Genomic DNA, 13,218 nt, shown 5'->3' with positions numbered 1-13,218 from the left:
GAGGTAAGTAAACCTCTCAAAAAGGTTGAAGCCAAATTCAAATGAAAACAGCCACTCCGCTGCAGGATTGCACCATTGCTCAACATCGCGCCATAGTCACATTTATTTGAGCCGAGGGAGTGAAACCTGCTGAAATTCACCAAAGGATATTGGCTCTGCAGGTCAGTAAACTGTTTGGGTACCCATCTTGTGGAAACTTTACGGTTACCCCAAGTCATACTGCACTATGGCCTGTGCAGTTCCATAGCGGAAATCCAAACGTGCAGCAACAGTGGACAACGTAATTAGAATTAGAATTAGAACAATCTAGACGAGAACAGGCCATTCAGCTCAACAAAGCTCGCCAGTCCTATCCACTTGTTTCCTCCAAGAAAACATCAAGTCGAGTTTTGAAAGTCCCTAACGTCTTACTGTCTACCACACTACTTGGTAGCTTATTCCAAGTGTCTATCGTTCTTTGTGTAAAGAAAAACTTCCTAATGTTTGTGCGAAATTTACCCTTAACAAGTTTCCAACTGTGTCCCCGTGTTCTTGATGAGCTCATTTTAAAATACAAGTCTCGATCCACTGTACTAATTCCCTTCATAATTTTAAACACTTCAATCATGTCACCTCTTAATCTTCTTTTGCTTAAACTGTAAAGGCTCAGCTCTTTTAATCTTTCCTCATAGTTCAACCCCTGTAGACCTGGAATCAGCCTCATTGCTCTTCTCTGGACCTTTTCTAGTGCTGCAATGTCCTTTTTGTAGCCTGGAGACCAAAACTGCACACAGTACTCAAGATGAGGCCTCACCAGTGCATTATAAAGGCTGAGCAGAACCTCCTGTGACTTGTACTCCACACGTCAAGGCGCTATATAACCTAACATTCTGTTAGCCTTCTTAATGGCTTCTGAACACTGTTGGGAAGTTGATAGCTTGGAGTCCACTATGACTCCTAAATCCTTCTCATAAGGTGTACTCTCGATTTTCCGACCGCCCATTGTGTATTCAAACCTAATATTTTTACTTCCTATGTGTAATACTTTACATTTACTGACATTAAATTTCATCTGCCACAAATCTGCCCAAGCCTGTATGCTATCCAAGTCCTTCTGTGATGATATAACGGATTCCAAATTATCTGCTAATCCACCTATCTTGGTATCATCTGCAAACTTAACCAGTTTGTTACTTATATTCCTATCTAAATCATTTATATATATTAAAAATAGCAGCGGCCCTAGCACTGACCCCTGTGGAACTCCACTCTTAACATCGGCCAGTTCTGATGAGGTTCCTCACACCATCACCCTCTGCTTCCTGTGTCTGAGCCAATTCTGCACCCATCTAAAAACATCACCCTGAACTGCCACTTCTTTTAACTTGATGCCCAACCTCTCATGTGGCACCTTATCAAATGCTTTCTGAAAGTCCAGATAAATAATATCATCTGCTCCACTTTGATCGTATCCTTTTGTTGCCTCCTCATAGAATTCCAACATGTTAGTAAAACACGACCTCCCTCTTCTGACCCCATGCTGACTGTTCCTAATAACTCCTGTCCTTGTCATGTGTTGCTCAATCTTATCCTTAATAATTCCTTCCATTAATTTTCCTGTGATGCTTGTTAAGCTTACTGGCCTATAGTTGCTTGGATCTGCCCTGTCACCCTTTTATATAATGGGATGATATTTGCCATTTTCCAGTCCTTTGGAATCTCTCCAGTGCACAGTGACTTCCTAAAAATATGTGTCAAGGGTTTATATATGTACTCACTAGCCTCCTTAAGAACACGAGGATAAATCCATCGGTCTTCTCTGATGAAGGCATCTGCCATGTTGATGTGTCAACCAGCTGTAGCTTTGTCGGTTACACTTGTTCTTCCCGCTTTAAACTTTTCTATTCATTCATAAACTCTTTTTTGAGTTCCTGAAGTTTTCATCACTCCTGTACTGAGTCAACATTCTTTGGTGGATTTCAGCAGGTTTCATTTCCTCTCCTAAGAAATCTCACCACAGCGCATTGTTCAACAATATAGCATCTATGCTAATGTGACGTTAGCTTGATCTAGACTCACGGCAGATCGCTGCGGTGTGGTTTTTTGAACTACCCATAATCCATCACAAATGTGTTTGTTGTATTGTGTCAGCTTTCATCCATTGTGGTAGATACCATTACTTTTTTGATTGACCATCATAATAGGGCTTGCACCTCCTCCAGACCACGAGGGAGCGACTGCCCTGGTGGCTTTGATAGCTCAACCCTGTAGGGGCCCGTGGTCACCGCCAGGGGGCGCCCCGATGCCTTTGGAGCCCTGGACCTCAGCACTTCCACCAAACCCGGAAGTGCTGGGAGAAGAGGACCGGGGACACCCAGAGTGCTGCCGGGTGCACGGCCGACACTTCCGCCACACTGTGGAGTGCCGGTGGAAGATTGCCGGGAGGCACCTGGAGCACATCCGGGTGTGTATAAAAGGGGCCACTTCCCTCCGTTCGATGGCTGGAGTCGGGAGTGAAGGAAGATAAGGTCTTGGAGGAGGCATGGAGGCGGCCTGAAGAGAGAAAGGGGCAGTGTGAGGCCTAGACTTTTGGGGAGTTTGTGGGTTGCGTGCACTTACTTGTAAATATTAGTTGTAAATAAATGTGTGGTGCTGCTTTGAAACATGTCTGCCTGTCTGTGTCCGGCGTTCATTCTACAAAACAAATAAATAAAACTCAAAGGAAAAGCAGCTGTGGTGTATCACATGTGAGCGTCAAAAGGCCACCATCCCGGCTCATCACAAAGGGAAGCACTACAACCCCAGGACACCAAGGAGGGGCTCAATCACTAACCCCACAGTCTCCTTTGCCTCCCACATCTTGGAGGAGCCACCCAGTGAGGGCAACTACCTCCGCCCCTTCCGAACCAAGAGCTATAAAGACAGGGCACTCTTGGGAGGAGGTGGCTCATTTGGAAGACGAGCAAGCTCAGAGAAGGAAGTCCGATAACAAATATGATGCCTTTAAGTTTTGAACGTTATAATAGCCGGTGAATATATTTTATTTCTGTTATATTTGGTGCCATCGAGCACTTGTTATTTTGTTTCATACTGTGGCAGACGACTGGGGACCATCAAAAGTCATCAAAGTGCAACATAAAAGGGGCCGCCTCACTCCATTCGGAGAGCCGGAGTCGGGAGGCAGAGGACGGAGCTTGCGAGGAGAGGAGTGGAGGCGGCAGAAGAAAGAAGAGAAGAAAAGAAATAGACTATTGTGGGATGTGGGCACTGTGTTGTGTACCGTAGAGAAAAATAAAAAATAAACGTATGTGCTTCAGACATTGGGAGTCCTGTGTCTGTCTGCAGTCGGGCTGATTCACCAGAATACGTGATCATAGCAAACAGGGTGACAACATTTCATTTGAGTTCCTGTCCTTACTACTGGTCGACGAGTGGTACTGCTGAGGAAATCCAATGATAGTCAAGTATTCTTTATTGCCATCGCAGCCACATACAAGGACACGGTGAGAGAAAAACTGAGTGCCATGAGGCTTACGGTGTAATGTGCAACAACACAAGACAGCATCAAGTGTCACAACAAAGTGCAGAACAAGGTGCCGTATAAGAAATTGTTACCTTATTTTCTTAAGTTTTCAACGAGTTTATTACACTAACCTAGTTCTAACAATCAGAAAATAAGCAGAGTTAAAGATAAAAAGTTAGGTAAAAAATTTTGTAAAGTTAACATTTCATCTGGAGTTAGTGAAGGCATTAAGGCGCCTGTGTGACACAGTGGCAGCGCTGCTGTCTTGGAGTAAGGAGACCAGGGTTCTCATCTCGGGTTCTCCCTTCTTGCATTTTGCATTTTCTCCCCGTGTCTGCGTGGGTTTCCTCCCACAGTCCAAAGACATGCAGGTTAGGTGGACTGGCAACACTAAAGTGGTCCTGGTGTGTGCGTTTGCCCTGCGATGGACTGGCACCCTGACCTGTCTTGCATCCCCAAGCTAGCTTTGATAGTCTCCAGCACACACTGCGACCCTGTTCAGGACTAAATGGGTTTGAAAATCATATAAAAAAAATAAAATAAAAGGAGTCCGACAGCCTGGGGGTGTTCAGCAGCAAGGTTGTGTGGGCATGGCGGACGCAGCAACATATTTTTCCCCAAACAAGATGGGGGCAGTAAAACGCTCGTGAGCGGTAGGTGGAACTGGACACAATGCTGAATGCTTTATAGGGGTGGCGTTTATTAAAGATGCCTTGGAGGGAAGGCAGGGACGCACCAATGATGTGCTCAGAGGTCCTCACAAAACTCTGTAGCATCTTACGATCAGTAATGCCGCAACTTCCCAAACCACACACAGTAACAGAGCTGGTTAGCATGCTCTCTCTAACACCCTCTATAAAATGAGGTCAGGATGGAGAATGTGAGGGCTGTTGTAGCAAGAGAAGAGGATTATGGTTCCAAGTGAGGTCTTCTAGAACATGCATTCCAAGGAACTTGATACTTTGACCAGTCTCAACATTCAAGCCATGCATGTAGTGTGGGCTGAATGCAGAATGAGACTTCCTAAAGTCACGAATCATCTTTTTGGGTTTTTCCACACTGAAAGAGGGATTGTTGTCTGCGCACCAACTCGTCAAGAGTTTAAATTAACCCCTTCTCTGTATGCCGAGTCGTCATTGTTACTGATTAGGCTTACCACAGTTGTATCATCAGCACACTTGATGATGTGACTGGAACAATACTTGGCTGTGCAGTTGTGTGTCGGTAAAGTGAACAGGAAAGGAGACTGGACCGGTGGTACCCCAGTGAACTGGAAGTGAGAGTGCCTATCTGAACTGACAGTACATTAAGGAGACCGACAGTCCCAGTTACACTGTGGTGTATTTGGGCCTAGTCCACCGAGAATCAGAATTAACTTCTGCGAGATTTTTAGTGTAGCACGCTGAGGTAAAAATCGATGGAGAGATAACAAGACACTTAAAGCAGGGGTGTCCAACTCCCGTCCTGGTGGATTCCAGTGGCTGCAGGTTTTCATTCTAATCATCTTCTTAATTAGTGAACCGTTTGCACTGCTGTTTTGCCTTAGTTTTAATTGACGTGACTCAGACCCCTTAGCCGTTTCTTTTTCCTTAATGAGCAGCCAAACAATAAGACGACAAAAAACAAGCTGCCACATGACCAGCTAACCTGAAAATAAAAAAAAAGGTGAAGGTCTCGGTCATGCTGGTCTGCTCAGGCCTCATAGAGTCAGGACCTCGGTTTCATGTCTCATCGGCAAGACAGCACCATATTTACAGAACAGCGTCCCTGTAATTGCACTGGGATCCATATTTAGACCACTGGGTAAGTGCCCCTGTTGTGGTGTGAAATTTTGTGTATAAGTTGATAAATATATTGTATGTAGACAAGGCAAATGTAATATTAGTGTTTTATTTCATTGATATGCTTTCATGTCTAACCAACCCATGATTCTTTAGGACTGACTCAGGAAGTGAATTTTATGGCAAGGTTCTGGGTTGGGAGATGAGGGCCTCAGATGGGTTTGGCAAGTGATTCTCTGTAGGATAGGGGGTTTGGGCAGGTATGAAAATAAGCTTTAAAAGGATTAAAGAACAGTATGTCATGCACAGACAAAAGAACAACTAGGTATTGTCACAGAAGGCAAGGACGGACTGGGATCCCAGATCCCCAGATCCCAGATGGTGCTTCCTTTGCCAGCTAGGAGGCCTGCAGTGAAATGGTATGCACCAGAGCCATGTATTCTCTTGGTACGCCTGGTGGCGGCATCCCTCAGGTCAACCGGCCATTAGGACACGTGCAGGGGGCTAGCTGGGAGTTCTAGTTCCAATAGGCGGCATTGTCAGGTGTTTGGGTGGCACTGGTTCCACCTGACCCGGAAGTGCATCCTGGCTACACCCATTGATGAACCAGAAGTAGTCGTAGGTTGAGCTTAAAAATAAATGGGCCCCCCAATACTTCAGACAGGAGAACTGGAGTTGGGAGTGAAGGAAGGAGGACAACATTTTCCTGCAGAGGAGGAGGTCAGTTGTCTGCGTGTATTGGCAGAGATTTAAGTTAACTGTTTTACATAAAAAAGGGTCTTTTGGACCACAGTTTGTGTCCTGCGGAGAGTTGTGTCTGGGGTTTGGGGATGCGTGGATTCCCCAACAGTCCACAGTATCCAAGTTGTCCTTTAAAAATTTAATTTACCTTTGGATATTAAAAGTTTGGTTAATCCCAAACTCCTTTGTGTTAATGTACACTAGGGATGTTAAAATCCAAGGAATCTAGTAAACGTTTTATATAAGGAATCAAAAGCATGTAAGCGTTTACACAGAAATCTAAACTTATTAGTGTCAAATTACAGCAGCTCAAAAATAAGCAGATTTAATGTTCATCTTATTCTTGGTAAATTCTGTTAAGTACTGGAAGGTCATGTGGACAACATTGTGCAGCAATCATTCTCCTGTTTGGCATTACAATCTTTTTTCTGGTTTTGCCCATTCGCTGAGCGTGCACTCGCTCTCTCTCTCAACGTGCGATGCAAGCACAAAGTGTAAAAAGGGGAATAAAAAAAAAAAAAAGAATCTGAACGATGAACGGGGCGAACTTTACTCGGCTACATAATACCCATTTATGATTTGCTCAGTCCACGCTGGGTAGGCACAAAGCAGCTAATGGCACAGCTCGATTCGGCCTGCTTTAATTTGTTTTTAGCCAAGTCAATTCACCATGTGATAAGGGGAATAAAGAAAAAAGGAATTTGAACAGTGGACAAGGTAAACGGTACTCGGCTAGACACCACCTATTTACACAAGTGGTCAGATGTTTTAGAACACATCAGCTTTTCCCGGTTTTCTATAAATTTAATCAGATGCAACGACCAAAAATGGTGAAAAGGTAAGCCGCTAGAGATTTAAATGTAAGGTTTAGATGAAAAAAACTGGAAAAAAAAAAGGAAATTTCAAAAAATTACAAATGCCTCTTCTTCAGAGAAGAACTAATAGGTAACAACCTACAGATGTTCTGCAGCAATTCAACTGAGAGGAGCCTTACAAGTTGATGCAAACAATTTGCACAGGTGTGCCGACTTCTGTGGATTACTTAAAACCCCTCTGTGTTTCTTAAAGAGGTGTTGGAACAGACGGTGTTACTACACTCTCTGAAGTGCTACTACCGTTTTACCGGGGGGTCTTGTTGCACTTGCTCCGATTCAGTTGTTACTTACAGAATCGACCTGCAATTTGACAAGGTGGCCATGTTATTTTCTTAACTGGTTTTCAACCTCTAATTGGTTAAAATGTTGACGCATTTCTTAACACTCATTCCTAATGTACAGAGAAGGAGAGGGTAAAGCCGGAAGAGTGAATCCTAATTAGGACTTTAGATACATACCGTGAAAATGTGAAATAAAATATCATTCATATAAACAAAGGGTGAACACCTGGTGATCCTTATGGCTACGGGGTATCACTGGAAAATCGTTCCACCCGTAACACTGAATGTTTGATCTCTTGACCTCTGGCAAATGCTAAAGGGTCATCCATACTCAAACCACCAGACTTAAAAACAGCTTATTTCTGATAGAAGGTAAAAAAGCTGTCCTGCAACCTGCACAACACTCCACTCACTACCCTTCAACCAACCCCATACAATTTCTTTGTGCAATTTTGCACACACTTGTTACTTATTAACATGTGAAAAAAAAAAACAAACCCTTGATTGCGATCCTGCTCATCTCTGTTCTCTTTCTATGTATATACCTGTCTGGTTATATACAGTGGGTATAGAAAAGAATCCCCCCTTCGAAATATTCTTATTTCTTTTGCTTTACAGCCTTAAATGAAAACACACAAACCAATATTTTTTCCAGCCTTACTTACTTACTTAATGCAATCTATAACATCCAGCTACAGTTCAGAAGAATTTTTAAAAATCAAAAACAAGAAATCCGGAGATTAATAAAGGATCCCCCCCTCCTAAACTCAATCAGGTGTCAGTGCCCACCATGGTTACTGGCTGTGATCAGTTGTAATGAGTGTGATTAGTGAAGCTGTTCCTGGTCCATTCATTCCCTTGCTTGGTAGTGCAACTGACAGCAAACAACTGACTATGGGTGACAAGTCACTTTGAAAAGATCTCAGGGTTAGAGTTGTGGACGGACATAAGGCAGGAGATGGAGACCAAACAATCTCAAAGGCTTTATCAATCCCAAGGAGCTCAGTAAAGTCCATCATAAAGAAGTGGCAAGTGTTTGGAGGATCCAGGGAGGGTCCTAGTACTACCAAACTGGATGGAAGAGCAAGGCGGAAACTGGTAAGAGCCCAATGGCCACTTTGAAGGAGTTACAGGATTTGATGACACAGAGTGGTCATTAATGGTGTGCATGTGACAACAATTTCACAAGCGCTCTACAATGATGGCTTGTTCAGGAGGGTCGCACTTCTCAAGAAAGGCCACATTGAGGCTCGTTTGAGCTTTGCCAGAACGCACCTTGAAAATTCTGATGGAAAGTGGAAAAAAGTCTCATGGTCAGATGAGACCAAAATCAAATTCTTTGGCCTCAACACCAAACGGTACACCAATGCAGCTCATCATCCACAACACACCATACTGACAGTAAAAAATGGAGGGGGCAACATCCTGTCGTGGGGGTGTTTCTCTGCCACAGGGTAGAAGGAAAAATGGATGGGGCAAAATACTGTCAAATTCTGGAGCAAAACCTGCCACCCTCTGCCAGAAAGTTGAAGATGGGCAGAATGTTCACCTTTCAACACGACAACGACCTGAAGCGCACAGCAAAATGGACCACACAGTCAATAAAGGACAAAAAAGTGAATGTCTTGGTGTGGCCAGTCAGAGCCCAGACCTAAATCACAGTGAAAATCTGTGGAAAGATCTGAAGACAGCAGACCACCAACACTCACCATCCAATATGAGCGAACTTGAACAGTTAAACTGTGAAGAAGAGTGGGGGGCAAGAAGAGTGGCCTCAGTCTAGATGGGCAAAGCTGATAGAGAAGAATCAACAGACTCAAGGCTGCCATTGAAGCAAAAGGGGGTCAACAAAATGACACTGACATTGGGGGGTGAACCTTTATTAATCTCAGTAGGTCTTGTGTTTGATTTTTTATAATTTTTCTGAACTGTAGCTGTGATATCTTTCACTTGGATGTTATAGTTTGCATTGAGTAAGTAAATCTGGGAAGTCATTTAAGACTGTAAAGCAAAAAAAAGGGAATATTTTGTAGGGGGGGGGTGGGTTCTTTTCTATACCCACTGTAGTTAGTAGTGTGTATTTATTGCATTATACAGTGACCTCCGTAATGTTGGTGACACATTTTTCCGTGATTCCCCTGTCCTACTAAAGGGTTTAAAATTACAAATCAAACCATTCAGATGTTGTGATTAAAGTGCAAATTGATGACTTTCATTTAAGGGAATTTTTAGACATTTCAGTCACACCACACTTCTTCTACATGGAGCTCCCCATTTCATGGCACCATAATGTTTGGGGCAATTGGTGTCACACGTGTTTGTGATTCCTCAGGTGTGTTTCATGGCTTCCTAAGATAACTTAGACCTTAGTTTGTTTCTACCCATTGGAGTCTTGTAGTTACTTACCATTGTTCAACATAAGGACAAGAGCTGGGCCAGTGAAAGTCAAAGAAGCCATTATGAGGCTGAAAAGCAAGAAGTAAATCATTGGGGACATCAGTAAAACCTTTGAATGACCAAAATTGACTGTCTTGAATAACATAAAGAAGAAAGAACACACTGATGAGCTCAGTAATTGCGAAGGGACTGGTAGGCCAAGGAAGACCTCCACTGATGAGGACTAAAGAATCCTCACTATGGTCAAGAAAAAGCCCCCAAATGCCTGTCTGACAGATCAGAGACAGTCTTCAGGGGTCTGATGTGTGCGTGTGTGTCAGAGACGACTATCAACAGAAGACTTCATGAGCAGAAACAAAGAGGCCACAATGCAAGATGGAAAATATAGAAACAAGATGGCCAGATTTGTGGAAAAAGGACTTCAAAGAGCCTGCAGAATTCTGGGAAAAAGTCTTGTGGACAGACGGGACAAAGATGGACCTCATCAGAGTGATGGTGAGAGCAAAGAATAGAGACAGAAAAGCAGACCACCTCTATCTGTTAAACATGGTGCTGGGGAAGGGTTTGTGCCTTGGGTATGTATGGCCAGCACAGGTCCTGGCACACTTTTCTTTAGTGATGATGGAACTGCTGACAGAATTCTGAAATGTATACAAACACCCAATGTGTTCAAGTTCCAGTAAATGTCTCCAAACTCATTGGATGGTGCTCCATTCTACAACAAGGTAATGATGCACACAGATTGCTGAGGCAGCACAGGAGTTTGTCAAAGCTAAAAAAAAAATGGAAAATTCTGTAATGGCCAAGTCAGTCACATGACTTCAGTCTTACTAAGCAGGCCTTCCATATGCTGAAGAGAAAACGTAAGGCGAGAAGCCCTCGTAAACAAGCAGGAACTGAAGGTGGCTGCATTGGAGTCTTGGCAGAGCATCACCAGAGAAGATCCTCAGCTCCTGCCGATGTCTATGAATCGCAGACTTCAGGCAGTCATTGCATGCAAGAGCTATGTGACAAAGCCCTAAATATGGCAGCTTTAATAGATCTGCCATTGCTGTGTCACAAACATTATGGTGCTGTCCCTGAAATAAGGGGACCATGTACATAAAGCGTTGTGTGACTAAAAATGTATGTGGATCACCTTAAATGAAAGTCCGCCATGTGCACGTTAATCACGTCTAAACTTTTGGATTTGCAATTTTAAAATGTGGAACAATGGGGGAAATGAAGAAAAAATGTGTCTTTGTCCCAAATAATATGGAGGGCAATGTATACTGCTATTATATAGTAATGTCTATTTATAATATCCATTACTATTACAACATTAGAACACTCTAGACAAGAACAGGCCATTCAGCCCAACAAAGCTCACTTAATTTTGCCAAAATAACATCAAGTTGAGTTTTGATGGTCAATAAAGTCCTCCTGCCCACCACACTACTATTGGCGCTTTTCCACTGCATAGTACGGCACGACACGGTTCAGTTCAGCTCACTTTTGGGGGGTTTTCCACTGGGAACAGTACCTGGTACCTGGTCCTTTTTTTAGTACCACCTCAGCCGAGGTTCCAAGCGCCGAACCGTTACCAAAACGTGACGTGTAAACTCTGCTGGTCACTGATTGGCCGGAGAAAATCGTCATTACTGCATCACTGGCTATTCTTTTCTTTAAAGGTACACACACGCGGATGTTTGTGTCCCGTCTCTCCATCGCTGGACGCAGTTTGTTGCATAAGTGGATAAATGTTTCTTCAGACATTCGAAAGTTCTCCAGCCACTGAGTGTTTGTAAAACCGGGAACAATCACATCCCACCACTCTGAAGCACGGTTAAATGTCCAAACAGATGGTCTGTTGCGGCGACTTTTTTGCAAAATGTGGAAGATCTGTAATATACAGAATCAGCATTTTAATGTTACACTGGCAGTTAAGTTCATTTTATGCTTTGCAACTGTGATAAAAGTTAGCTAGTGATGTGCTTTTTTTAGATGCTTACCCTTGTGCGTCATCGAGCTAAAGTGTTGTCGTTGTCTGCGTGTTGTTGTAAAAGTTCCACGGTGTCACGGCAGTAGAGGCGGCGCAACTATAACGACACGTGAATAATCCCGCCCACTCTAAAGCGGTACTAAACTGCAGTTGAAAACGCAAACCGAGCCGAACCAAGGTGAGCTGTACTGAACCGTGCTGTGCCGTACTATGCAGTGGAAAAGTGCCTTTGGTCTCTTATTCCACATGCCTGTGGTCCTCTGTGTGAAGAAAAACTGCCAAATGTTTGTGTGAAATTTACCCTTCACAAGTTTGCAAATGTGTTGCCGTGTTCTTGTCAAACTCATTTTAAAGTCACAATTATAGATCACCACCAAACTGGGCATGGGGGCATGACCAGGAGGAGGTCATGGGGTATGTTTGGCTGGTAAAAATGTCTGATGCAAGAGCGGACGAAACATCTTAAGAAAGGGAAACCAGGCTGTCTGCCAGCAGGCGAAGGGCTGCTGATGCAACACGTGGACAAATGCACCAGGATTTAAAAAATATGGCTTTTGCATATGACGACAGGTTGCATATCATGAACATCCTGTCGCTGTTATTGGCCAAATGGATCATATCTGTGTTCATTGTAGAGCTCCAAAATGGAAAGGAGAGTCAATGGGATTGTGTTGCTCAAATGGGAAGGTGAAACTGCCATCTCTACTTCGTCCACCTGAACCTCTACCCTCTCTGATGTCAGGATCAACACCAATTTCAAAGCATTTCTTGAACAACATCAGGAAGTACAATTCCTGTTTTCAAATGACTTCTTTTGGTGCAACTAAACAAATACGAGAGGATGGGTTCATGTCCACATTCAAAGTGCAAGGTCAAGTTTACCATACAATAGGATCATTACTTCCATTAACTGATGGAACAATTGAGTTCCTTCAGATCTACTTCATGGGAAATACTTCCACAACAGCGCATCATAGACACAGCAGAATACCGAATGCGAGACTGGACATTGTGATGGATTTAGAGCGATTCCTTCATGAGAACAACGCATATGTCACCCTTTTCAAGACAGCACTTCAATGTATGTCAACAGATGATTATAAAATTCTCATAAGGGCTGACAAAATGCCACAGGGAGAGCAGCACCGACGATTCAATGCTCCAACACTTGATGAGGTTGCCAATGTAATGGTAGGCAATGACTTTGGGAAGCGGGATGTTATCATTGAGAAAAAGAACAGAAGTCTTCAGCGTGTGGCAGACACACACAGGTGTTATGATGCGCTTCAGTATCCACTAATCTTTTGGCAAGGCGAAAATATGTATTACTTTGGAATTCCACAAACAGATCCATCTACGGGCAACTCTGTTGCTGGCAAGAAACTCAGTGCAGTGGACTTTTATGCTTACCGACTAATGTTTCTGAAGAGAATCACATCTTGAAATGCCGGCAACTTTTCCATCAATACATATTATTGAAGCAGCTATCACAACAGGTTGCGCAAGACGTGAAAATGTTTTCATACCAAGAATACCGCCGATTCTGCATGATTTACCCTTTGATTTCAAACGGCTACAATTTCCTGTTCGTTTGGCTTTTGCTATGCCAATTAATAAGGCTCAAGGGCAATCACTGCAAGTTGCAGGCATCAATTTGGAA

At 43.4% G+C, this 13,218-nt stretch overlaps 1 protein-coding gene across 1 annotated transcript in view; it reads right to left on the bottom strand.

Annotated features, from left to right (window-relative positions):
• Window positions 1-13,218, bottom strand: part of mettl1 (methyltransferase like 1) — a 52,463-nt gene that overhangs the window by 13,440 nt on the left and 25,805 nt on the right. The gene's annotated exons all lie outside the window — the stretch shown is intronic.

The sequence above is a fragment of the Polypterus senegalus genome, chromosome 3 (genome assembly GCF_016835505.1).
Source record: "Polypterus senegalus isolate Bchr_013 chromosome 3, ASM1683550v1, whole genome shotgun sequence".
Classification (NCBI taxonomy): Eukaryota; Metazoa; Chordata; class Cladistia; order Polypteriformes; family Polypteridae; genus Polypterus; species Polypterus senegalus.
Note: the sequence above shows the minus strand (reverse complement) of the source record. Positions and strands in the feature narration are given on the sequence as shown.